This window comes from Amblyomma maculatum, chromosome 1 (assembly GCF_055883805.1).
Source record: "Amblyomma maculatum isolate TAMU_Amacu chromosome 1, ASM5588380v1, whole genome shotgun sequence".
NCBI classification, from domain to species: Eukaryota; Metazoa; Arthropoda; class Arachnida; order Ixodida; family Ixodidae; genus Amblyomma; species Amblyomma maculatum.
Genome location: NC_139344.1, coordinates 84,222,634 through 84,247,171, shown reverse-complemented (window position 1 = coordinate 84,247,171; position 24,538 = coordinate 84,222,634). Strand labels below are relative to the sequence as shown.

At 42.2% G+C, this 24,538-nt stretch overlaps 1 long non-coding RNA gene and 2 other non-coding genes across 3 annotated transcripts; all 3 read right to left on the bottom strand.

Moving 5' to 3' along the window:
* Positions 1-5,637: 5,637 nt before the first annotated feature.
* On the bottom strand, positions 5,638-18,319 carry LOC146202992 (uncharacterized). Its single transcript, XR_014703808.1, has 4 exons — positions 18,161-18,319; positions 10,220-10,274; positions 7,137-7,267; positions 5,638-6,066 (listed from the first exon to the last, which is right to left on the bottom strand). It is a non-coding gene; the product is annotated as an uncharacterized LOC146202992 (long non-coding RNA).
* A 4,994-nt stretch (positions 18,320-23,313) lies between these two features.
* TRNAQ-UUG (transfer RNA glutamine (anticodon UUG)) lies at positions 23,314-23,385 on the bottom strand. Its single transcript has one exon. It is a non-coding gene; the product is annotated as a tRNA-Gln (tRNA).
* An 8-nt stretch (positions 23,386-23,393) lies between these two features.
* On the bottom strand, positions 23,394-23,465 carry TRNAE-UUC (transfer RNA glutamic acid (anticodon UUC)). Its single transcript has one exon. It is a non-coding gene; the product is annotated as a tRNA-Glu (tRNA).
* Between the last annotated feature and the right edge of the window lie 1,073 nt (positions 23,466-24,538).

Here is a 24,538-nt window from a genome sequence, read left to right as displayed (position 1 = left end):
TTCAGCAGCCACATTTAGTCAAATTTCCCTGTCCTTCCTCTTGTTCAGCTTATAAGCCAGGACCGCCTTTTAGTTTACCTATAGTGTACTAGAATACTGTACCTGCTTCTTCTTTTTTGCGATGCCATTTCAGCAGCCACATTTAGTCCAATTTCCCTGTCCTTCCTCTTGTTCAGCTTATAAGCCAGGACCGCCTTTTAGTTTACCTATAGTGTACTAGAATACTGTACCTGCATCTTTTTTTTTTGAGATGCCATTTCAGCAGCCACATTTAGTCAAATTTCCCTGTCCTTCCTCTTGTTCAGCTTATAATCCAGGACCGCCTTTTAGTTTACCTATAGTGTACTAGAATACTGTACCTGCTTCTTTTTTTTTTGCGATGCCATTTCAGCAGCCACATTTCGGCAAATTTCCCTGTCCTTTCTCTTGTTCAGCTTATAAGCCAGGACCGCCTTTTAGTATACCTATAGTGTACTAGAATACTGTACCAGCTTCTTTTTTTTGCGATGCCATTTCAGCAGCCACATTTCGTCAAATTTCCCTGTCCTTCCTCTTGTTCAGCTTATAAGCCAGGACCGCCTTTCAGTTTACCTATAGTGTACTAGAATACTGTACCTGCTTCATTTTCTTTTTGCGATGCCATTTCAGCAGCCACATTTCGTCAAATTTCCCTGTCCTTCCTCTTGTTCAGCTTATAAGCCAGGACCGCCATTTAGTTTACCTATAGTGTACTAGAATACTGTACATGCTTCTTTTTTTTTGCGATGAAATTTCAGCAGCCACATTTCGTCAAATTTCCCTGTCCTTCCTCTTGTTCAGATTATAAGCCAGGACCGCCTTTTAGTTTACCTATAGTGTACTAGAATACTGTACCTGCTTCTTTTTTTGCGATGCCATTTCAGCAGCCACATTTAGTCAAATTTCCCTGTCCTTCCTCTTGTTCAGCTTATAAGCCAGGACCGCCTTTTAGTTTACCTATAGTGTACTAGAATACTGTACCTGCTTCTTTTTTTTTGTGATGCCATTTCAGCAGCCACATTTCGTCAAATTTCCCTGTCCTTCCTCTTGTTCAGCTTATAAGCCAGGACCGCCTTTTAGTTTACCTATAGTGTACTAGAATACTGTACCTGCTTCTTTTTTCGCGATGTCATTTCAGCAGCCACACTTCGTCAAATTTCCCTGTCCTTCCTCTTGTTCAGCTTATAAGCCAGGACCGCCTTTTAGTTTACCTATAGTGTACTAGAATACTGTACCTGCTTCTTTGTTTTTGCAATGCCATTTCAGCAGCCACATTTAGTCAAATTTCCCTGTCCTTCCTCTTGTTCAGCTTATAAGCCAGGACCGCCTTTTAGTTTACCTATAGTGTACTAGAATACTGTACCTGCTTCTTTTTTTTTTGCGATGCCATTTCAGCAGCCACATTTAGTCAAATTTCCCAGTCCTTCCTCTTGTTCAGCTTATAAGCCAGGACCCCCTTTTAGTTTACCTATAGTGTACTAGAATACTGTACCTGCATCTTTTTTTTTGCGATGCTATTTCAGCAGCCACATTTAGTCAAATTTCCCTGTCCTTCCTCTTGTTCACCTTATAAGCCAGGACCGCCTTTTAGTTTACCTATAGTGTACTAGAACACTGTACCTGCTTCTTTTTTTTGCGATGCCATTTCAGCAGCCACATTTCGTCAAATTTCCCTGTCCTTCCTCTTGTTCAGCTTATAAGCCAGGACCGCCTTTTAGTTTACCTATAGTGTACTAGAATCCTGTACCTGCTTCTTTTTTTTTGTGATGTCATTTCAGCAGCCACATTTAGTCAAATTTCCTGTCCTTCCTCTTGTTCAGCTTATAAGCCAGGACCGCCTTTTAGTTTACCTATAGTGTACTAGAATACTGTACCTCTTTCTTTCTTTTTTTGCGATGCCATTTCAGCAGCCACATTTAGTCAAATTTCCCTGTCCTTCCTCTTGTTCAGCTTATAAGCCGGGACCGCCTTTTAGTTTACCTATAGTGTACTAGAATACTGCACCTGCTTCTTTTTTTTGCGATGCCATTTCAGTAGCCACATTTAGTCAAATTTCCCTGTCCTTCCTCTTGCTCAGCTTATAAGCCAGGACCCCCTTTTAGTTTACCTATAGTGTACTAGAATACTGTACCTGCATCTTTTTTTTTTGCGATGCTATTTCAGCAGCCACATTTAGTCAAATTTCCCTGTCCTTCCTCTTGTTCAGCTTATAAGCCAGGACCGCCTTTTAGTTTACCTATAGTGTACTAGAATACTGTACCTGCTTCTTTTTTTTGCGATGCCATTTCAGCAGCCACATTAAGTCAAATTTCCCTGTCCTTCCTCTTGTTCAGCTTATAAGCCAGGACCGCCTTTTAGTTTACCTATAGTGTACTAGACTACTGTACCTGCTTCTTTTTTTTTGCGATGCCATTTCAGCAGCCACATTTAGTCAAATTTCCCTGTCCTTCCTCTTGTTCAGCTTATAAGCCAGGACCCCCTTTTAGTTTACCTATAGTGTACTAGAATACTGTACCTGCATCTTTTTTTTTGCGATGCTATTTCAGCAGCCACATTTAGTCAAATTTCCCTGTCCTTCCTCTTGTTCAGCTTATAAGCCAGGACCGCCTTTTAGTTTACCTATAGTGTACTAGAATACTGTACCTGCTTCTTTTTTTTTTGCGATGCCATTTCAGCAGCCACATTTAGTCAAATTTCCCTGTCCTTCCTCTTGTTCAGCTTATAAGCCAGGACCGCCTTTTAGTTTACCTATAGTGTACTAGAATACTGCACCTGCTTCTTTTTTCTTTTTTTCGCGATGCCATTTCAGCAGCCATATTTAGTCAGATTTCCCTATCCTTCCTCTTGTTCAGCTTATAAGCCAGGACCGCCTTTTAGTTTACCTATTGTGTACAAGAGTACTGTACCTGCTTCTTTTTTTTTGCGATGCCACTTCAGGAGGCACATTTAGTCAAATTTCCCTTTCCTTCCTCTTGTTCAGCTTATAAGCCAGGACCGCCTTTTAGTTTACCTATAGTGTACTAGAATACTGTACCAGCTTCTTTTTTTTGCGATGCCATTTCAGCAGCCACATTTCGTCAAATTTCCCTGTCCTTCCTCTTGTTCAGCTTATAAGCCAGGACCGCCTTTTAGTTTACCTATAGTGTACTAGAATACAATACCAGCTTCTTTTTTTTGCCATGCCATTTCAGCAGCCACATTTCGTCAAATTTCCCTGTCCTTCCTCTTGTTCAGCTTATAAGCCAGGACCGCCTTCTAGTTTACCTATAGTGTACTAGAATACTGTATCTGCTTTTTTTTGCGATGCCATTTCAGCAGCCACATTTAGTCAAATTTCCCTGTCCTTCCTCTTGTTCAGCTTATAAGCCAGGACCGCCTTTTAGTTTACCTATAGTGTACTAGAATTCTGTACCTGCTTCTTTTTTTTGCGATGCCATTTAAGCAGCCACATTTAGTCAAATTTCCCTGTCCTTCCTCTTGTTCAGCTTATAAGCCAGGACCGCCTTTTAGTTTACCTATAGTGTACTAGAATACTGTACCTGCTTCTTTTTTTTTGCGATGCCATTTCAGCAACCACATTTAGTCAAATTTCCCTGTCCTTCCTCTTGCTCAGCTTATAAGCCAGGGCCGCCTTTCAGTTTACCTATAGTGTACTAGAATACTGTACCTGCTTCTTTTTTTGCGATGCCATTTCAGCAGCCACATTTAGTCAAATTTCCCTGTCCTTCCTCTTGTTCAGCTTATAAGCCAGGACCGCCTTTTAGTTTACCTATAGTGTACTAGAATACTGTAGCTGCTTCTTTTTTTTTGCGATGCCATTTCAGCAGCCACATTTCGTCAAATTTCCCTGTCCTTCCTCTTTTTCAGCTTATAAGCCAGGACCGCCTTTTAGTTTACCTATAGTGTACTAGAATACTGTACCTGCTTCTTTTTTTTGCGATGCCATTTCAGCAGCCACATTTCGTCAAATTTCCCTGTCCTTCCTCTTGTTCAGCTTATAAGCCAGGACCGCCTTTTAGTTTACCTATAGTGTACTAGAATACTGTACCTGCTTCTTTTTTATTTTTTTTGCGATGCCATTTCAGCAGCCACATTTAGTCAAATTTCCCTGTCCTTCCTCTTGCTCAGCTTATAAGCCAGGACCCCCTTTTAGTTTACCTATAGTGTACTAGAATACTGTACCTGCATCTTTTTTTTTGCGATGCTATTTCAGCAGCCACATTTAGTCAAATTTCCCTGTCCTTCCTCTTGTTCAGCTTATAAGCCAGGACCGCCTTTTAGTTTACCTATAGTGTACTAGAATACTGTACCTGCTTCTTTTTTTTGCGATGCCATTTCAGCAGCCACATTAAGTCAAATTTCCCTGTCCTTCCTCTTGTTCAGCTTATAAGCCAGGACCGCCTTTTAGTTTACCTATAGTGTACTAGACTACTGTACCTGCTTCTTTTTTTTTGCGATGCCATTTCAGCAGCCACATTTAGTCAAATTTCCCTGTCCTTCCTCTTGTTCAGCTTATAAGCCAGGACCCCCTTTTAGTTTACCTATAGTGTACTAGAATACTGTACCTGCTTCATTTTCTTTTTGCGATGCCATTTCAGCAGCCACATTTCGTCAAATTTCCCTGTCCTTCCTCTTGTTCAGCTTATAAGCCAGGACAGCCATTTAGTTTACCTATAGTGTACTAGAATACTGTACATGCTTCTTTTTTTTTTGCGATGAAATTTCAGCAGCCACATTTCGTCAAATTTCCCTGTCCTTCCTCTTGTTCAGCTTATAAGCCAGGACCGCCTTTTAGTTTACCTATAGTGTACTAGAATACTGCACCTGCTTCTTTTTTCTTTTTTTCGCGATGCCATTTCAGCATGCCATTTTTTGTTTGTTTCGCGGTTCCTGTGGGCTTTTGCTTACTTATCTGCCTCTTGAAAAATAAATATGAACAACATTACCCCACGCTCCATCAAACAAACAAAAAAAAAAGCCAAATGATATTATCAGTCGCGGTCTTCGGCGCTTGAGCTTCTTTGACAAGCAGCGTCTCATTAGGCGCCGTGTCTATGCAAAACAGGTTGCTGCCGTCAATAAAACTTAATGCAAACGCTCAAAAATCGTATATTCCCGTTTCTGTTTGGAATACCGCAACTACTGAAACATGCGGCTGCAGACTGCTGCATAGAAAAATCTAGTTTGAACAAGCCACTCTGTGCCTTCTGTATCCACGATATAGTTAGTCGTCTGAGTACTTTTTCTTTCTTTTTGCTGGTAAACCTCTTTCGCGGTGTCTTAGTGGTATGGCGCTCGACTGCTTATTTCGAGAACGGGGGGGTTCGATTCCGGCTGTTTGAAAGGCGCTCCTTGGCTGCGGAATTTGACTGCGTGTTAAACAATTCCACGTGGTCGACACCGAGGCCCGCCCTTACATCATCCGTAATATAGCTGATGTCGCACGTTAAACCCATATATGCATTTCATTTTTTTTTTTTTCTGTTGAAGGATTCTGCGCATTCGTAACAGTGGTAATGAGCACATTTCGCTTTATAGAAATGCTCGAACGTTTGAGAAACAAATCTTCGAAGCACCTGTTACACTAAACATTACATAATACACATAGATCAATGTACACTGGTAGCCCATTAGAATCATTAAAACCCCTTTTCGTTTGTGCTGTCTTTCGAGCAAACTGGTCGTTTCTGACAAGGGGAGTAAAAAGCTTCACACGGGCTTAACCATCGGTGATTGGTTAGGGAATAAATACATATTTATAGTCACATGATGAGATGAACGTTTCTTTCAGGATATAGCTTTATATCCGGCACCTGTTTTGGAAGTAAACGACAGAAAAGCCCCAAGTCACTGCTTAATTAATGACAAAGAAATCTTGAGCCTTCAAAATTCGTTGCCAGGACATGACGGCGACCAAGTGCAGTTTTTACGATGTTTTTGCACGTACTGATTTGTAGCTTGCAATTTAACGTTTCCGAAAGTGAATCGCTGATAGTCCTAAATTGTCAAGTGTGTATAAGTTCTGTCACATGGTGAAATTCATTGCCTCTGAAAAAAAAAAGATACTAATATTACCATTTATAAACATCACACACATCAGAAACTCCTTATACTTCCCTCTGACCAAACATAGCATGTTATATTTGCTGCTATGCACCCTCAGCAATGCTCGAGACATGGAGTGCACATGCAGAGAACTAAGTATGAAGAATGTTGTATATGAACATAAAGCACAGCCAGAGCATTGCAGTATTACACACGTATGTATTGGTGGCAGAAACCGGCATTTTGAGTGGCTTAATAGGCAAATTTCTAGTCATTGTTCCAGCTCTGAAAAGAAGTGATCAATAATAACATCATTTAAAACTGTTACCTTTTTATTCTGTAAACTGCACAATGTTTCGCTGGTTTCCATGCACCCTTCCCGAAGACACTCTCAGGCATGTCAGGGGTATATTGACATCAACATCTAGGCTAGCAAAAGCATCTAGAAAGCGTCTCCTTAGAGCAGCTGTGATGAAGTAACTTATGTTAGTGTAACTGATAACAGGCAAGCTGCAGCAGCAGAATAAAGATAGATATTTAACATGTGGCTAAAGCCCAATGTGGAAGCATAGCCCGCCACAATGATTGAGCAGTTTTCATGCTTCTACAAGAGTTAAAAGTTATTTGTTTATCCACAGTGCTATATGTGACATTATAAACTGATGTACTACCGACAGTACACAGCATGAATGTTAAAAAGTTACTGAAATATGGTTGCATAATTTTGGCAACCAGCTGTGCCTACATGCCATGGATTTCTCAACTAATCACTACAAATTACAAAAACAAGTTATGGTCTGTATAGATGCTGCCAGCTGTTCACAAGAAACAATGTACCTGATTTATTGGGGGGGGGGGGGGGGGGGGGGGCAAATAAACTGCCCCTGTTCAAGGACAGCCCATAATTTGCCCCTGTGTAATATCAGGGACAAAAGTGTGTGGACCACACAAACTGCAATCAAAGCGCATAACTTTCGCATCGACCAGGAGTCTCAGACCATATTTGTCAATTGTGAAAGTTGAACATTAGTTCTTTCATGTGTGCTAGAGAGAGAAGGTCACAATTCACTTACATTGCGATTCTAGTCCAAAAGCTCCATACGTACAGTCCAGAGACTTTTTCCCCCATAGTATAGGCCACCACTTGGCAAGAGATTAGTAATAGGAAGTGGATAAAGACATGAGTGTTCTGCAACAGCCATGGCTATAGAAATGGTATTGACATTAGAGTACTGCCTCAGGGCAGGGCATAGGGCATTATAAATGCGAGTTAGTGTTCGCTGTGCCTCATTTGAACAGAAAAAAAAAACAGAGGGGGGGGTGCAATAGAAAGCTACCTCAACAGATAGTACTACATTTTTTTGTGACATCAAGCCTCAGATAGCATTAAAGATATCATACAGTTTTGTGGAAGATTTGGGAGCCCTTTGCTGCTTTCTTGCAGGATTGAACAAAAGAGCTCACCATCTTCAGAAAGGCGTTATATAGAAATGAAAATCATTAAAGGAATGAAAACAACACACGAGACAATGCTATAATGTTTCGAAGTGCAATGTCTACCATTTAAAGTGAAATAAATATGTGTACATCTCTGCACATCAGCCTACGTATAGGCTAGAACACTTGCGGAAGCTGTTTTTTTCCGCTTTTTCTGTAAGGTACACCCGCTACAAAGGGGAAGCCAGAAATTCAAATCCGAATAAAGCTACGGTTATTAGTACCATTTTGCTTTTAAACTACAATACCATACTTGTAGCAAGCTTAAAATCTCAAGGTTCATGCCTGTCCCACCCACAGCAATGGAGCACACATCTGACTCAAGTCTGCAGAGAAAGAGCAAGCTAGATTATTACAGACGCACCCTTGGTTGTTTGTCTGGCATTTCTGAGGGTGAAGAATCTGACTTGTCAGTAGCATGCATGTGAATAAGGATCCTATGACATTGAAAGCATCTGATTTTCTGGAGTGGCTTTTCTTTGCTGGCCACATATGAGGTGCGCTATAATTTATCCAACTTTGCCTAGCTTCATTCTATGAATAATGATAATGACTTTATTTGTGTCTCATAATCAAAGGAATAGAAGACACTGGAGGCCTGCAGAAAAAGCTGTCATAAGAGACAGCTTGACGAGCCACAGGTCCCCATACACTGAAACAACGTTACAACGGCATTGTTGAAGGGAAAAAAAATAGCATACATATTTACAACCCGAAATGCATTCTGAAAGTAAAGACCCATTCTTTTCAGAAACAAAGCAATAACTATGTGGAGTAGCGTACAAGACACTTCATTCAATAAGGAAAAAATAGCTACTTAACAAATTGTGGCAAAAATAGCTACTCATGTAGGAAGAAATATCCAGCAATTCTCGGCAAAAAGAAATAATTAAAAATGCAGTTTCACTTATCCGGCAAAACCAATAAAAACACACGCAACAATGTTGAGGTAAAAAGAATGGAAATACTTTGATTTGAAGAAAGAAAAAAGGAAGAAAGTGGATACTATTCATTAACAAGGCACACTATTAGAAATAACAGGGCGGGTAAACTTGAAGGACAGGAAAGTAAAAAAAAAGAGAGAAAAAAGAGAGAAAAACTACCTAGCGCTTTTTAAAGTACTGTCGAAGTTCTTTGAAAGGGGTGTATTCAAGCTGTAAATGTTTTTGGCATAATCTGTTTAGCAACCTAGGCAAGTTGTTCTGAAGGGTCTGTAAGCCATACGTTGTTCTGAAAGCTCTCTCTTTCCAAGGATTAGTGTTACATGTTTGGTGGGTGGTAGTATTTTCCTGTGAATTGGCCAAATGTATAACAGGTAAATTGGCTAAACGTGTAACAGAGCTATAGCATGTACACAGTCGTTAACTCTTAGGCTGAACACGCGAGTGTGTGGCATGTGCTTTTCGAGATGCCACTGCTTCCATTGCAGCTGCACACCATAGCAAAGGGGCAGACAGCGTGGAGTAGCAGCCTCTAGTGCCTCTACCGCCACTGGGATCCCAAACTAGGGACCTTCACCTTGTGTTTGTGAGGGCAGGCCCCTTCAGGGTCAGCTCATGCGTAACCTCCTGTATTTGTACGTAATATGAACGTTTTCCACCACCACCCTCGATACCCGGCTGCGCACCCTAGCAGATGTGAAGCAGCAGCTCCTGGTCCCTCTATGCATAAGCCACTTTGTCTTGATGCGCGCTTGCGCGCCATAGCAAAGAGGCAGACGACATGAAGCAGCAGCTCCTGGTCCCTATACGCACAAGCCAATTTGCCTCGATGCATGTCTGCGCACCGTAGTATAGAGGCAGACGACATGAAGCAGCAGCTCATGGCACCTTTACACATGAGCCATTGTGCTTCGATATGTGGATGCGCACCATAACTAATATACAGACTACATCACACAACAGCTCCTGGTCCCACTTTGCATAAGCCACTTTGCCTTGATACACACTTGCGTACCAGAGTGAAGAGGCAGACAACGTGAAGCTGCAGCTCCTGGGCCCTCCATGCACAAGCCACTTAGCCTCAATGCATGGCTGTGCAGTGTAGTAAAGAGGCAAAGGACATTAAGCAGCAGCTCCTGGTCCCTATACACATAAGCCAATTTGCCTCGATGCACACCTGCACACCGTAACAGACAGACAGATGTGACACAGAAGCTCGTGGTTCCTTTACACATAAACCACTTTGCCTCAATGCGCGTCTGCACACCGGAGCAAAGAAGCAGATGACGTGACGCTGGAGCTGCTGGTCCCTCTATGCACAAGCCACTTAGCCTTAATGCACTGCTGTGACGGATGCAATGGCATTTCGCAAAGTCCATGCCACACATTCCCATATTCAAGCCAAGAGTGGACGACCATGCAAACTTAAAATACTAGCTATTTACTTCAAGGGACAATGCCAAAAAGTAATGTGGTGGACAATGTGAAAAGAATTTGCTTTATAAGGTTTGTTTAAACCAGTTCTGCATCCTACATGTAAACAGACTAGAAACATTACTGACCAAAGGAAGTCCTGTGTGTTTAAAATCTTATGATGCTCAAACAACTTCAACACTGACAAACATGATTCAATATAAATAATAACCACATTTAGCCATACCAAAGAAATGAGAATGCAAAGGGATGTTGACAGTTTAGCCAAAGAAAGTTTTGCTCACATGCTCAAAGCGCTACTTCGTGTTGGCCTACGAAATCGGCTACAGCAAATGGCATCTGAAACAATTTAATGAAGCCACATGCTAGTCTTCAACGAGAAAAGCATTGCCATACAGAAGCAGAACACAAACCCTTTCACAACACACTAAAGGCACCAACTGCACAGCTGTGTTTAGGATGAATAGGTACAGGTTTTTGCTGTAGCAAGCCAAATGTTAACCTTCAATAAGGAAGGCGTTGCCATACAGAAACAGAACACAAAAGCTTTTACAACACACTAAAAGTATCAATTGCAAAAATGCTTGTAAGATGACCAGGTACAGGTTTCTGCTGTAGCCCACATCATGTGTCCAGCAGCTATTAGAAGCCTTGCATGTGAGCATGATGCCAAAGATTCAATTTATGGCCATCACTGTATTAAAAAGCATGGGTTTAAAGCTACTTCAATATTATAATCTAAGTTCAGTATCATGTACTATAACATGCTGCATGGCTCTAGTGTAGCTTTGGCATTTTCTCACTGTCAATAATTCGGCGATATTCTGAGGAGCCTCTGAATATCTGTAAGGACATAACAATAATAATTTTGTTTTCATCTTACTTTTGCTTAGATCATTTTTTTTTTTTAAAGCCTGTGGCTTGCATGACCTGCCATGCCAATATACCGTTTTGAACAACAAAAGGTGCTGCAGCCACCAAAGTGTTGGATGTGTGTTGTGTACTCTTTGTTGTGTTGTGTTTTTTTTTTTTCTTTTCTTAAGGCTGGGGCACCAAAACGGTGCCCACCTGTTTCAAATGGAATAATCAATATATCACCCTCCCAGCCCAACTATTTCACGGCGGCGGTAGGTCAAATTCGTGCCAGAACAACGGGTCAGGAAAAAGACAAGCGAAGTTTTTTTCTTTTTTCTCTTATCTCCTTGTCCAGTTGTTCTGCGCTGTTCGGTCATATATATATATATAACCAGCATGTCCAATGTGCTGTCCTGGTTTGTCAAAGCTGAAGGAGAGCACTAAACCTTTAGTTATTTAGCAGCTACTGCACAGTGCATACAGCCATTCCTTCTATAAACTGAAGTTGACGTAAAGCTCAAGAGAGAAAGATCAGCGGCTGGCCATTAAAAAAACAACCCTTGCGACGTTTCCACAAGCTAGGTATGTCGCACGATATGCTCGAGTGAAAAAGTTTTGCCCTATAGTTTTTACAACTCAGCACGCTGCGCATGGTTTACAAATTAACTCCTGATTTAAGGCTCAGCCAGACACTCCTTTATCAGTGACAGAGATGTTGCGCGGCTTACTGGCGCGGCGTCCAACAATTCCGAGAAGGATGGCCCTCAGACATGAGGCTGCACTTTAGTTAGTCAGTGCGGAGCCATCCTGTCAGTCTCGCCTAAAACACTCGACCGTTCGGCTGCGATACAGAGCTGTTTCCTGACCCGAACGTGCACCAAGTTGCAGTACCACTTGTAATGTGTCAGTGCATCGAAAAGTTCCACTGAAGAAACAAAAGTTCGCTGAAATACATACTTTGGAATTGGCAGTGAACAAAGTGTGCCAGCCGCACCAACTTCAAGCCACAACAAAAACAATGCTAGCAGTACACAGCAGACGCGTTTAGAAACGTGAAGTCTTTGTATTAGTATAGTGCCTAGAATATACTCTAGGCAGTATAGTATTCGAAGTGTCTAAAGGTACGTCCGACGTATCCATTCGATTCTCGTAAAGATACGGCGGACGTCGATATACAGGCTCATGGCTGTATGCACGTCGAGCGCGGCCACATTCCGCTTGCTACGCGTGAATGGATATCAGCTATCCGCGACTCTCGATGAGGTGTTACGAAGAGTGCATCCGTTCTAACATAGATCACGGTCTTCACTCAGGATTGTGTACGGCAAGCATCGCTGTCACGCACATAGCTGCAGGCGATGCTACGTACTGCACCAGCTCCACCAGCTGGCATCGAGATACGCACATTCACGAGCAGCTTTCGCTTCGCACTAAACTATCACCTTGATCTGCCCGTAATGCGAGCGAACTATTCCTAGCATTTACGCTGTCTTAGGTCCTGCATCGACCTCCGAAGATCTAGCGCCGGCACAACACACACACACCTCGCCGTGCAGAACATTCGGCAGTCCAAAGTATGTATGTGAAATGGCATTATGCTCGTTCCTCTTAGCAGACCGAGGAAAAAGGATGTTTCTAGCTAAATTATTCGTTTAAATTCTACCTCAGAGCCGTGGCAGAAGACATGCCGAATCTACTAGAGGCCTGCGCTGCTACTGCGGCGAGCTGCACATCGACTCGTCGAGGCGAAGACTTACTGCACCGCACCGCAAGAGTGCACAACCGGAAAGCCGGAAGCGCGAATGATCCGAATTCCCTGTGAACGGCAATGTTCTTTGGTATTTATGGGAAGACTAGACTAAAGTGCTTAGCCTGCTTCTTTTTCTTGTTGTTGAATTTTGCGTACATGTAGTTTAAACCCCGCATGCTCGAGGTTAACATGACCTGACTGAACGGCCGCGCAGCTTTGAAACGATCGGGATCGATATGCATGCATCGCCGGACTTAGGTACGCGGTAGAAAATGTGCGCTGCACATTTCGTTGCAGAAGCTGACTCTTGGAATTTTTCAGAGTGTGCCATGCAAGTGATCGTTGCTACAACCACGCATCCATGTTCCAAAGGCTGGCCTACCCCGAGGCGCATAAATGTTCAACCGTGGACGTATCAATGATCGAAGAGAGGACAGATTTTCACAATATTGGGCGCGAAATCGATAGCTACCAGTGCTCAGTGTTAGAGAAATTCTGCCTTGAATGCGCAATTCAGTGTTTCAGGTGTGGTCAGTAGCTATAAGTTTGAACAGTTCGCCTGTCAAGTCAGCGGCGCCAGCGATGGACCGGCGGAGCGATTTTCCACGCTACACCGCTGTCTTGCTCGAAAGCCTACCTAGGCGGCGTTTGACATTCAGCTGCTTTTTGTGGGCCCCGTAATTGAAAGCAACGCCTTCAGAAATGCGTTAAATGCTCAAAAATGTATTCTCTTCAACAGTTTCACTCCAGGCTGTCAAAGCAGGCGGACGTTGATAAAACAGTTGAGCACTCCAGTCTTTAGAAATCTGTAGAATCGCCTTCAGTTTGTAAAATTATTGGAATAGGTCACTTTCCGATCGCTGGGACATAGACCCTCATGACAGCGCTTTCACGTGAATAAGGACCACACCAGACCGAAAGCTTGTCTCATATAACATAGCTAACTAAGGTATACCTTACAGCATTGTGTTGATTTTTATGGTGCATAAGCGACCTTGGTGCATGCTGCCATGCACCAAGAACAAGGTTTAATGTATTTATTTTGTATGTAATGACTAAACTGTTTTTTAGGATGTAGCTTGTTTAGGAACATTTTAGGAAACCAAAAATGCAGGAAATTTGCACGTCTCTCCTAGGATCATGCTGGGATGGAAAGGGATCTGTTGCAAAATTGTACAAAATGTTTCCTCTTTTCTCGACTCTGGCGCACGTGTAAGATATGGTTTATTGTTAGTTCATCTCCACACTCCTTGCATATTGGTTTGTCCTCTTTCATAAGTATGAAGCTGTGTGTGAGGTGTGGGTATGTGTTTTGTGAAGATGACCTAAAATGGCCTCCATGTTGTGTTTTTGATTACTGCATGATTTCCATTCCTTAATGACAGGTTTGACAAGTATAGTTTGTAGTTTATTTCAATGTTTCAAAAATCCTGCCATTTCACTTTCACTTTTCTTTGTACAAGCTTCTTGGTATCTTCATGCAGCATATTCACCCTCTGTAATTTAGCATTGTGTCAAGGTAACCTGGTTATTTCTTTTTATCACCTTTTAATCCTTGGAAGTCATAGAAATAAATGAGATCCACAATCATGAGCTATCTAGGGTATGCATATGTCTATCGCTCAGTGGAATGGTGTCAGTACACTGTTAGAACAGGTCTTGTGGTAACAACAACCATTGTCTGAGGTGGTCCTTTAATGGGCATTGAAATGCTATGTAACTACAGGTACTGATAAAACTCTTGATCATGTTATGAGATGATGCGATCCTTGCATGCATATGGGTATACATTTCAGAATCTGCAGTGCACCACTTGACCATTTGCCACCAGTTTGTGTGAAAATGTATTTTTCATGCATGTTAACCAGTATTTAACAGATGACCCCTGTGCACAAGCCAAAAGTGCCACGAGCCAAATCTCACGAGGCCACACGACATGGCAGGAACTGTTAAGTCAAGCTTACAAAGTTATATTTGAAATATGTTCTGGGATGTTTCAGCTCCAATTAAGAAAGGTTGAGGCTTACAGAGGTCTATGCCAGGTTGTCCATCACCTTACAAGGCAGCCTACGACCGTATGCTAATGAGTATATCTGAGATAACAGAGACATGAATTAAGGAATTAGTAATTATGTTTGTAGCAAAGGGCATGTAAATTAACGGGAATCCACAGTGGGATCTGCAGACAAAAACCATTAACGCTGGCACACCATACCCTTACAGGTGGAGATTAGGAGTCTCCCTAATTTTTTTTCTGCTCAAAGCTTGTCATTTCCTTCATTCTTCCAGATGAGGAAGATGTGAAAATGATAGCATCGAAAATTCCAGAGACCATCGTTAACAAGGATGCTGATCCCAACAGCGTAAAAAGGAATTTCAGAAAAGATGGGTGACTAGTAATGCTGGCAACAGTTGAAGCTAAGTGGAAAGGCATGAAATTGAAATGCAACATATGCAGACATATGCAGACATATGTTGCGAGACGACCAGTCTGTGGTGTTCGACATCTGTCTCCGTTAGTTTCATCAAGTGATTGGCCGAAGCAGATGGGGCTTGTGGTTTTGTGATAAGTGCAGTGTAGTAGCATAAATGCAACCTTGCCCATTAATAATTGGAGTGGAGTAAGTGCATTGCTTTGTTTTTGTAAGATGTTCATGGTTTCCATGCAAACATTATGAGAATTTTTTTCCTAGAGAATATTTGCTGAAATGTGAATATAATGTGCAATAAAACTAGTGTTTTCTTGCTATTTACTTTTCCTTGTATACATTAGTTCTGTGAAGAAAACCACAGGCTAGAAGGAAATGTAATGGCATGCATTTTGATACTTGGCCCCGTTGTGCTGGCTCAGTAGTTAGAGTGCTTGGCTGCTGAACCCAAAGATGCAGATTTGGTTCCAGCCAGAGCAGGAGCAGTTCAATAGAGGCGAAACAATAGGCCGTCATGCACCGTGCGGTGTCAGTGCATGTGAAAGAACCCCAGGTGGTCGAAATTATACCGGAGCCCTCAACTATCGTGTTCCTCACAGCCGTAGTTATTTTGGGATGCTAAACCAGATATATATCACATCATACTCTGAGTAAGATGCTATTCAAGGTCAGTTAATCATACACTAAATGATCAATTTTTTTCTGCATGGTACAACAGCTGTTGTACAATTTTACTTTAGCCTTCATGAAGAATATCACACTGGCTCCACATGGCCTTCTGTTGACCCTTGATATGCGTCACAATCACACACCCGAGTATGTATTTGTCTAAGGGCACCTATGCATGCAAGGGACCGTTACTTTCCATTTGTCAGAACTGAAATGCACGATCCACATCATTTCTGTAATTCAACTGCCTGCTATTTGAACTGTCCAGCATTGATGCAAGTTTCAAAGAACTGCAATTAGCAAATTAATCCAAGCAGGAAACCATGCCAAGAACTGCTTTGGTTTCATCTTTAACAACTGTTTGAGAACTAAAATTAGCCAAATGTTGCAAAACATAGATGAGAGGTAACAAAATCTAAAAAACAATGCAGCCTACCTGTGGCATGTAGAGTTTCACATCCTAAAGTGACATATGTAGCTATGAAAAATACCGTAGTGGAGAGCTCCAGACTAATTTGACTGCCCGGGCTTTGTACTTTGCGTTGACATCTTGCAGGAAACAGAAGCATTTGCATTTCACCTGCACCAAAGTACGACTGCCATCACTGGCATTAAACATCACGACCTTGGGGCAAGTAGCCGAACGTGCCACTAAGATGTCGCAGCGTCTACTTACATGCTATACACATCAACCTTTCTAGCATTAAAGCTGTCACATGCATGGCAGATATTCATGTTCAGCTTCGGACTGACAAGTTTAAAAGTGTACTATTTGTTTTTGTCTAGAATGAAAAACAAAGAAAACTAAAGAAAAACGAAAAAAAAAATGAACATATGTTGAAAAAGCACTAGTCATTAACACATAAAGCATATTCGTTCCTTTATTAATGATAAAGTGGCCTTCAACAATAGTACAAAGCCTGAACATTTAGGAAGGTGCTGTGCCAGGCAGCTATTTTACAGAAACCTGAACCATTTCACCTGTAGTAATGCGCATCCCGGCGGTGTGGGCTGGGCACTTATTTTTCGGTTCACTCCAACATGCGAAAACTGCGTCATGTGCATTCCCATTTTCCGAGTTTTGAGCTCTGTAGTGCAGGCTAACAAATTGCCGATGACTTATTTTCGTCTGATTCTTGCACAGCGCGTGTAAATAAATTACCACTGCACCTAATAAACACTGACATGCACGTGCAACATCGCCGATCATAAACGGACACACTGATGTCCGTCCGGACATCGGCGCACTCATCACAGCACTCTTCGTAGTCTCACACAGCCACTCTAGTAGGACGTAATCCGTACGTCACAGCATCTCACGGTAACCACAAACCACACCTCCAACAAACACGAATGACTCGATGCTTGGGCTAGAGACACGCCGGCGGCACCTAGCTTTTTCAGCGCCGCTTGTACAGGGTTTTGAATATTTGGGGGCTGGGATTTAAAACATTCCTTTGCAAAATCTACTACACCATTCGAGCTGAAATAACGTTCACAAAGTAGCAAAATATCGTCTACGTTATCTGATAAGTGATTCAACATCAGTACTTGCCTAGATTTCTCGAAATCGAGAAAAAACTGCTCTCGGTGGCGTGCACAATTTTCGCAGAAGAGAGTCGAAAAGCTATTTTGACATGGTGCGTCATCTGTCGGGTAGCGAGGCAAGCGCGCTAACGGCCGAGATGGAGCTTGCCTCACTGCTCGACAGATGGCGAACCATGTCAAAGCAGCGTTTCGACTCTCTTCTGCGAAAATTGTGCACGCCACCGAGAGCAGTTTTTTCTTGATTTCGAGAAATCTAGGCAAGTACCGATGTTTAATCACTTATCAGATAACGTAGACTATATTTTGCTACTTTGTGAACGTTATTTCAGCTCGAATGGGTTAGCAGATTTTGCACGGGAATTTTTTAAATCCCAGCCCTCAAATATTCAAAACCCTGTATATGTACTACGTGGAACTTGCAGCACCAAACTTCAATGCGAGCAGAAAGCGATGCGTTACGTGACGCATCTCATCACAGATGAAAGTGAGCAAACTTTGAAGAATCAAAACTACATAACTACATAACGACCGTCATAGACGTTAATCCACAAGATAACGAGGACCAAATGAGCGGGCCGCGGGCTGGCTGTCAACACTGCGATTACATGCGCTTGCGCTCTGGTCGTGCTTGCCACCCTGCCGCGGTCCAACTCACGTAAACCTATCATCATGCCATCACGTAGTATATCACCCATTCTAGGCACTATTCTTGCCACTGTACTACTCTTTGTAATTTCACATTTCACGCATGCAGTATGTATTACAGGAGGCTATGGTATTACATACTTCTTGCACCTCGCACGTACACCTCACACAAACTTCGATTTGGCTACCATGTTGTTGCTACAACGCTACAACCACATCTGGGGATCTCGGATCCGTCCGGCTTTCCCGACGGATCCCAAGGCCCATATCGGAGAAAAATGCGTTGGGTCCGTCGGAAGAACCCTACCGATCGGGTCCGTCCGCCGTACCTCTGAAAAATGTTTCCCGGATCCGTCCGTCGTATCCCGAAGAAAAACGCACCGGGTCCGTCGGACGTAGACGTACGACGTACCTTTAGCCACAGCCTATAGTATTAGCTCTATGGCATCCTCCATGACAAAACTTGTCTGGTGGATTGCATTGGCTAATTTCAAATTTTAAAAGAATGGTTTCGTTCTTTTTGAGCTTGCTGATTGCTGTGTCTACTCGGCCTACGATTAAAGTTTCACCAAAACGTCAGGATTAGAAAAATGTTTTATGGTCATTGCACTCCCCCTCCTCCCCTCAACCCTCTTCGGCTGACCGCGTCACCTCTAGGTCGATCTCGCGGCTACGGCAGCTACGGAGCTTGAAACGCCGAGCATTCAAGCTATAATTCGACTTTTTATTCGTGTTTTGAGCACTAATGAAGTCGTAAAAAAGGTCAGCATGATCTGTGTACATTGTTGTGTCCACGTTCAGCATTGTATACCTGAAAAAAAGAGCGAAAAGGCATTGTAAGTGCGACTGTTTCAGCTAGTGTCGTCTGTTCGCGCTGAAGTTTAGCATACACTCCAATCACTTGATTGCTAAAAGCTCGTTGGTTGCTATTTTTATCGTGCAGCCGCTACATATGTGGCTAGTATATATTAGAGTTAATATAATACCAAAAGAGCTGAATATTCTTGCTGCCATAGCAGCCGTAGCCTAGCATTACGTAGTGTACTACTTACGCGAGGACTGCCGCGCGATTTGCGGCTGCGACGGCGAAGAGCTGAACGCATACAAATCTTAAGAGGACTGTCTGTATTTTTTTTTTTTTACTGCATTTACAAAACTTTCATGAATTACGTGCGTTGCACTGAACAGGAGCAGCAAGGGTTTCTTGCCGTGCGATTAACAACCATAACAACTGTCTCAGCCTGCAAGGTACATATGTATACATGCTGCTTAAACTGGCACATGCCGTTCTTAGCAGTGCGTCGAGCTCGCGAAGGTCTACGTTTACTTATCAGAGCTTCACAGCCTTAGAAGGGAACACTTCATGCTCTACAGCTCTACTAGTTTATTGAATAGTTCATTGAATAAATACTGCAGAAGCTATAGCATGCTCCTATCAATTAACTGTATCATGGTTAACATATTATACTAGTATAATAACAATATACTAGTATAACAATCCTTTTATTTATTGATGGCTATCAATAAATAAAAAGATTGCGAGTGTCATAAAAGAAAAACAGTCTCACGCAATTTAATTTCAGCTGTATTGAAAACTGGAGCTGCATCACATGCTAGCTGAACATTCACAGCAAACGATGCAACCATCGTTTGCTGTGAATGTTCAGCTAGCATGTATGCATTATGCCCCAACATTCATGAAACCAATAGTAAATGGTTCAAAAGCTCTACTAATGTGTGGGGCCTGGAGGGACCATAGTTATTCCTGGCCCGGAAGGGCCTAGCTAATCCAGCAGTACTAGAGGCATTCACTTGCTCAGGCAAATTTGATACATGCAAGAGAATGCACCGTGCTTATGGACAAAATTAACCAAGCAGGTGGTGCCAGATATTTCGAACCATATGCATACAACGGCTGGAGCTATTCATTTTAGGAAATTCCTCTTAGTACTGATTGCTGTATTATGTGAATAAGAAAGTGATAAAGAAAATGCTTGATCTTTACGGCACCCTTTGAAACCTCCGGGAGCTTCACAATGTAAAACCCCTGCAATCGCTTCCCATCAATGTAGAGAAAAGCCTGTAGTCATTTCTCTGGTGTGAATAAGAAAGTGATAAAGAAAATGCTTTATCTTTACGGCACCCTTTGAAACCTCCGGGAGCTTCACAATGTAAAACCCCTGCAATCGCTTCCCATCAATGTAGAGAAAAGCCTGTAGCCATTTTTCTGGTGTGCATTTTGTACTCGGAGCCTGGTTAAACGAGAACCACCAGCCCGTGTACAAACAGATGCCTTGAATGGATGACACCTCGGCTGCTGATGGATACATACAGAAATGTGGAAAATATTTAGCTTATGCATTGTATGCAGTGTGTTCAAGGTGAAGCACTTATTACAAACAGCTAGGCAAAAGGTGAGCTTGCCTTGTGGTTCTTCGTAGTGAAAACCTGTATTAATTAAGGGAAGGTATGCTTTAAACTTGGTGCACAGCTTAGCTACAGACACCAAAAAAAAAAAAAAAGAAACTTGGGCACAAGGGTCTCCTAGTTAATTTAAGCATTTGCTACAACTTCCTTTGACAAAGTTTTGCATAATGTGGAACCAACTAGTCGGCCCATTTTAATTTTGACGTATCACTTTAGCACAGCTTGAGCGCCCTAATGATTTTTGGTTAGTCATTTCCAAGACAGTGGTGATTACAAAATGTCTGGGATAGCTTTGAACACAGTGTTTTCCTAGGCTTTTACAAGTAGCACTTTTAAAGCATTACCAACTACTCTCTGGCCTTCATGGACCCGACAGCTACCAGCTAGACCAACCTCTGCCAGCACCTCTGCCTATCTTGCGGTGTTTTGCATTTCTTGAAATAGCTAATCACAGTCTCAGTGATGATTTAATTAGATCACAACATGTTTTTGGACTTCGTTTTCTTTGTTTCTAAAGCTTGCTGCCTTGCTGTTGTGAAGATTGAGAGAAGTGATGTATCTCAAACCTAACACGTAGAGGCAGGCCGTGCCTCCCCGCAATCATGGTTTCCGGCCGTTCTGATGCCTCTGCAGAATAACTCTGAAATGAGAAGCAATGACACATAAACTTATTGTATGCATATCGTGAAAACAATGAGTGCAGTACTATGCAAATAATTATATGTAAGTTGTACCCAGATGTAGAAAATCACTTTTCATGTGCACATACCTTCGAGGCTACAGTCAGCAATCTGCCTTGCTACATAGCAAAAATTTGGTTTTATACAATTTATCTCAGCTTTTATAGTTCTCCTTTGTGTTGTACAATAATAGATGAAAAAGTGCTGGACAATGTTGGTACGTTTTTTTTTTTAATTTATGTTATCTGATATGAATTAGCTTTAAGGTCTGACTCTGAGCATTAAAAAAATGCTCGCAAATGATTCGTATCTCTTCCTAACGTGGTCATCTCATCTGGAACCCTGTCTCTTTGTACACAGAATATAAATAAACTTAACTGTGCCATATTCAGGTCTGCACGAACAGGAAACTTAACCATAACGCATCTTCCTTGTAATTTCTCCACACTTGCAGCGGGCTAAAGCTGATTGATCTGCTGGTGAAACATCTTTCATTATTGGACATTAAACTAGCAAAAAAGCTACCACATAACACTGTATAAATCTTGCCTTTATTTAAGCGAAAGCCTTTCTAGGCTCATGGAACGAAATCCCGGGATCTGTGCGTCGGATCTGTACATGGGATCTATGCATGGAATCTGTGCATCGGATCTGTGCATTGATGTGTCACTTGCTGATAATGGATGCATGAGGAGGAAAATTAGTAATGAGAACGACTGATGGTGATTAGTAATGAATAAAAGTTATACGATGGATACTGATAAAGTTAATGAATAATGATAATGGCTAATAAACTGATTATAAAATGACTCAGCATGGCTACGGAACGACCAATATGACAAACGTCGACTTGTAATGACTGGAAATGAGTAAACATGCTTAGCTATGAGTGGTAATAACTACAATGAATAGGCATGACTCAGCCTGACTAAGAAACGACCGCTATGTTTAGCCACAACTTGAATGATCGCAACTGACTGAAAACGAGGGGAAGAGACAAATGATAACAGGCAAACAATGATAGGAGAGGAAGGGTAGGCTTTCGCTGGTTCTCTTAAGAGACATCTAAGAGAGCCTCTGATTTTTTTTTCCTAATCTCAGAGGCCATGACTCTAGCTTCTGCTCCATATCGTCATCCATAGCAAGGTGTAATTGTGCTGTTCGTTTAATTTGGCGATCCTTGAGCTCATATATATTAACTTGATGTTGCGGCCAGATACTGATGCTGTGGCGCTTTAATAGTTATAGCTTCAACTATATGAATTATAGCACCACAACTGAAGCTCCACAGTTGGTGCTTCAAATGTTTCACATGACCACTCGTTTTGTATGAATATCATGCTCGCACAAGACCGAACATTAGTAAAAATATTCAATTCGTAATCGATTCGCTTCTGTCACTGCTTGATACGTATCCAACTCGGTTTTTAACTACACTATTCATATTAGATTCTGTAGAGAAGCTACTCTGTTATTATTCGATTCAGTTGCTATAGTTTCACCAGATTCTTGCACTCCGACCAGGTTTACTTAGTTCAAGGTTAAGCTTTACCCTGAAATGCAGCTTTGCAGAAAGTTTATTGGTTGGCATGAATTGGTTGAGGAAGGTGTTCGTCCTTCTTCTCTTCCTTCTTTTTTGTTTTGTTTGCATGCCATTGCACTGCAAACTATGAGCTTAAACCAGTAATGTTAAACTGCACGACCAATTGCCTTCGCACCCCTGAATTTTGAAAAAAAAGAAAAGAAAAGTACTCAAATGGAAAGAAACTGACACCAAAGGACCCTTGCAGGTATAACAAGGTTGTACGGGGTCACGTGCTCTCTACGTGGCGAATACAGGCTTGCGGCCGCACTAACTTGACTTCTTGCTGCTGTGTAGGAGTAGTCGCACCATGAGGAGACACGCAAGAAAAAAATAAATAAATGAACTCCGATATAGTTCTTGCAATGTGGGGATCAGCCCATGGATTTTAATAATCAAATTGAATCAAACGTTAGGTAGGTTAGAGTATTTTAGATCACAGTCAAGCAAGTAGCAAATAATTTTACTTTCCAGAAGAAGTAATAAAAAGAAGGAAATACTCCACTGATAACGTTGCACCTTTGGGAAAAGTTCATTGGTTTGTAAGCCAGTGTCGCTCAGATAAAGAATGTCATGCCCGGTGGGCTTAAATATGACATTTCTTTTTTCTTCTATGCTTTCCTATTATAAAATTTAATATCGTGCTTGCTTGGAAGCATGTGCTTATTGTTTATTTGATATTTTGTTGGGCATTCGAAAAAGTTTCGGAAAAACTGTCGTCAGGGCGAATGTACAGCGCTTGCACGCGGGGAGGATGGGAACAGTGCATAGGAGAAGCATGAAAAATAAAAAGAGGTCTCACCGAGATTTGAACTCGGATCGCTGGATTCAAAGTCCAGAGTGCTAACCATTACACCATGAGACCACATCAATTTCCGACGCCGGGAATTGAACCCGGGCCTTCTGGGTGAAAGCCAGATATCCTAGCCACTAGACCACGCCGGAACACGGCCGGTGTAGCCAGAAACTGTCACAGGACAAAGAAATGCTATCTATATTGCACTCTTATCTAATCTACTTTTTATCACTGTCCTACGCGGTGAATATTTTAACCACAGCCGTATCGCAGACGATATGAACGTGCGGCGGAAGCACATCCCCATACGGTGCATAGACGTCAAATATAAAGAACTAGAACTACCAAATACCCTTTATTCCGCACCGATTCGTAAAATACACGGAGGCCACCACTTGCTTCGCTATTGCCTACAACGTCATCTAGGAAAGTCGGTGATGCATAGATGAAATGTACCCAACTGAAGAACGGCGTGAAGTGATCCGCAAGGACAAAAACAGCGTCCTTTTCCTCTCTTGGATACTAGGTGGCAGTTTGGTTTAGTAAAACTTTATTTCCCACAGTAGGGGTCCTGGAGGACACTCGGCTAGGCGCCAGGTGTAGAGGGCAGCTCCCACGTCGGCACAGAGAGCCCGAAGCTCTCCGCCGACGCGCGGGCCTCCTGGACAGCCCGAAGCTGATCATGTAGGGAAGCACTTTTTAAAACTTTGTCCCAACGTTCCTTGTTCTTGGCGTAGGCGTCGCTCGATGCACAACCACACAGCATATGGTTTAAGTCTACACGGTCACTGCACCGTTCACACACATGTTGTGCATTGCTGTCAGCTATTAGTCAGCTAGGCAGCAGAAGTAGTCGATCAGCTGGAACTGGAACGACGCCCGCGTACTTACACAATAAAACACAGGTTCGCCCAGACGTGCACCAACAGAGCTCAAGGCAAGTATTTTCTTTGTTGTTTTTGCAATTTCTACTGGCCAGAGCCATATACAAGTACTTAGGTTGGAGCGGAAAATTTGTTCTTTGTCTTACGAAGCCGGCATGTGCACGGACATGATGCACGTATGTACGTGTCGACGCACCGCAAATAAAACCCGTTTGCTCTCTTCCAATAAAATCGGCGAAAATGGTAGCTTTTTTTTTTTTATATATGAACGACATTTATTGCTTGCACAAGCGTGTTTGCTTATTGGAAGAGTGATTTCAGTCATGCTAAACAGTCGA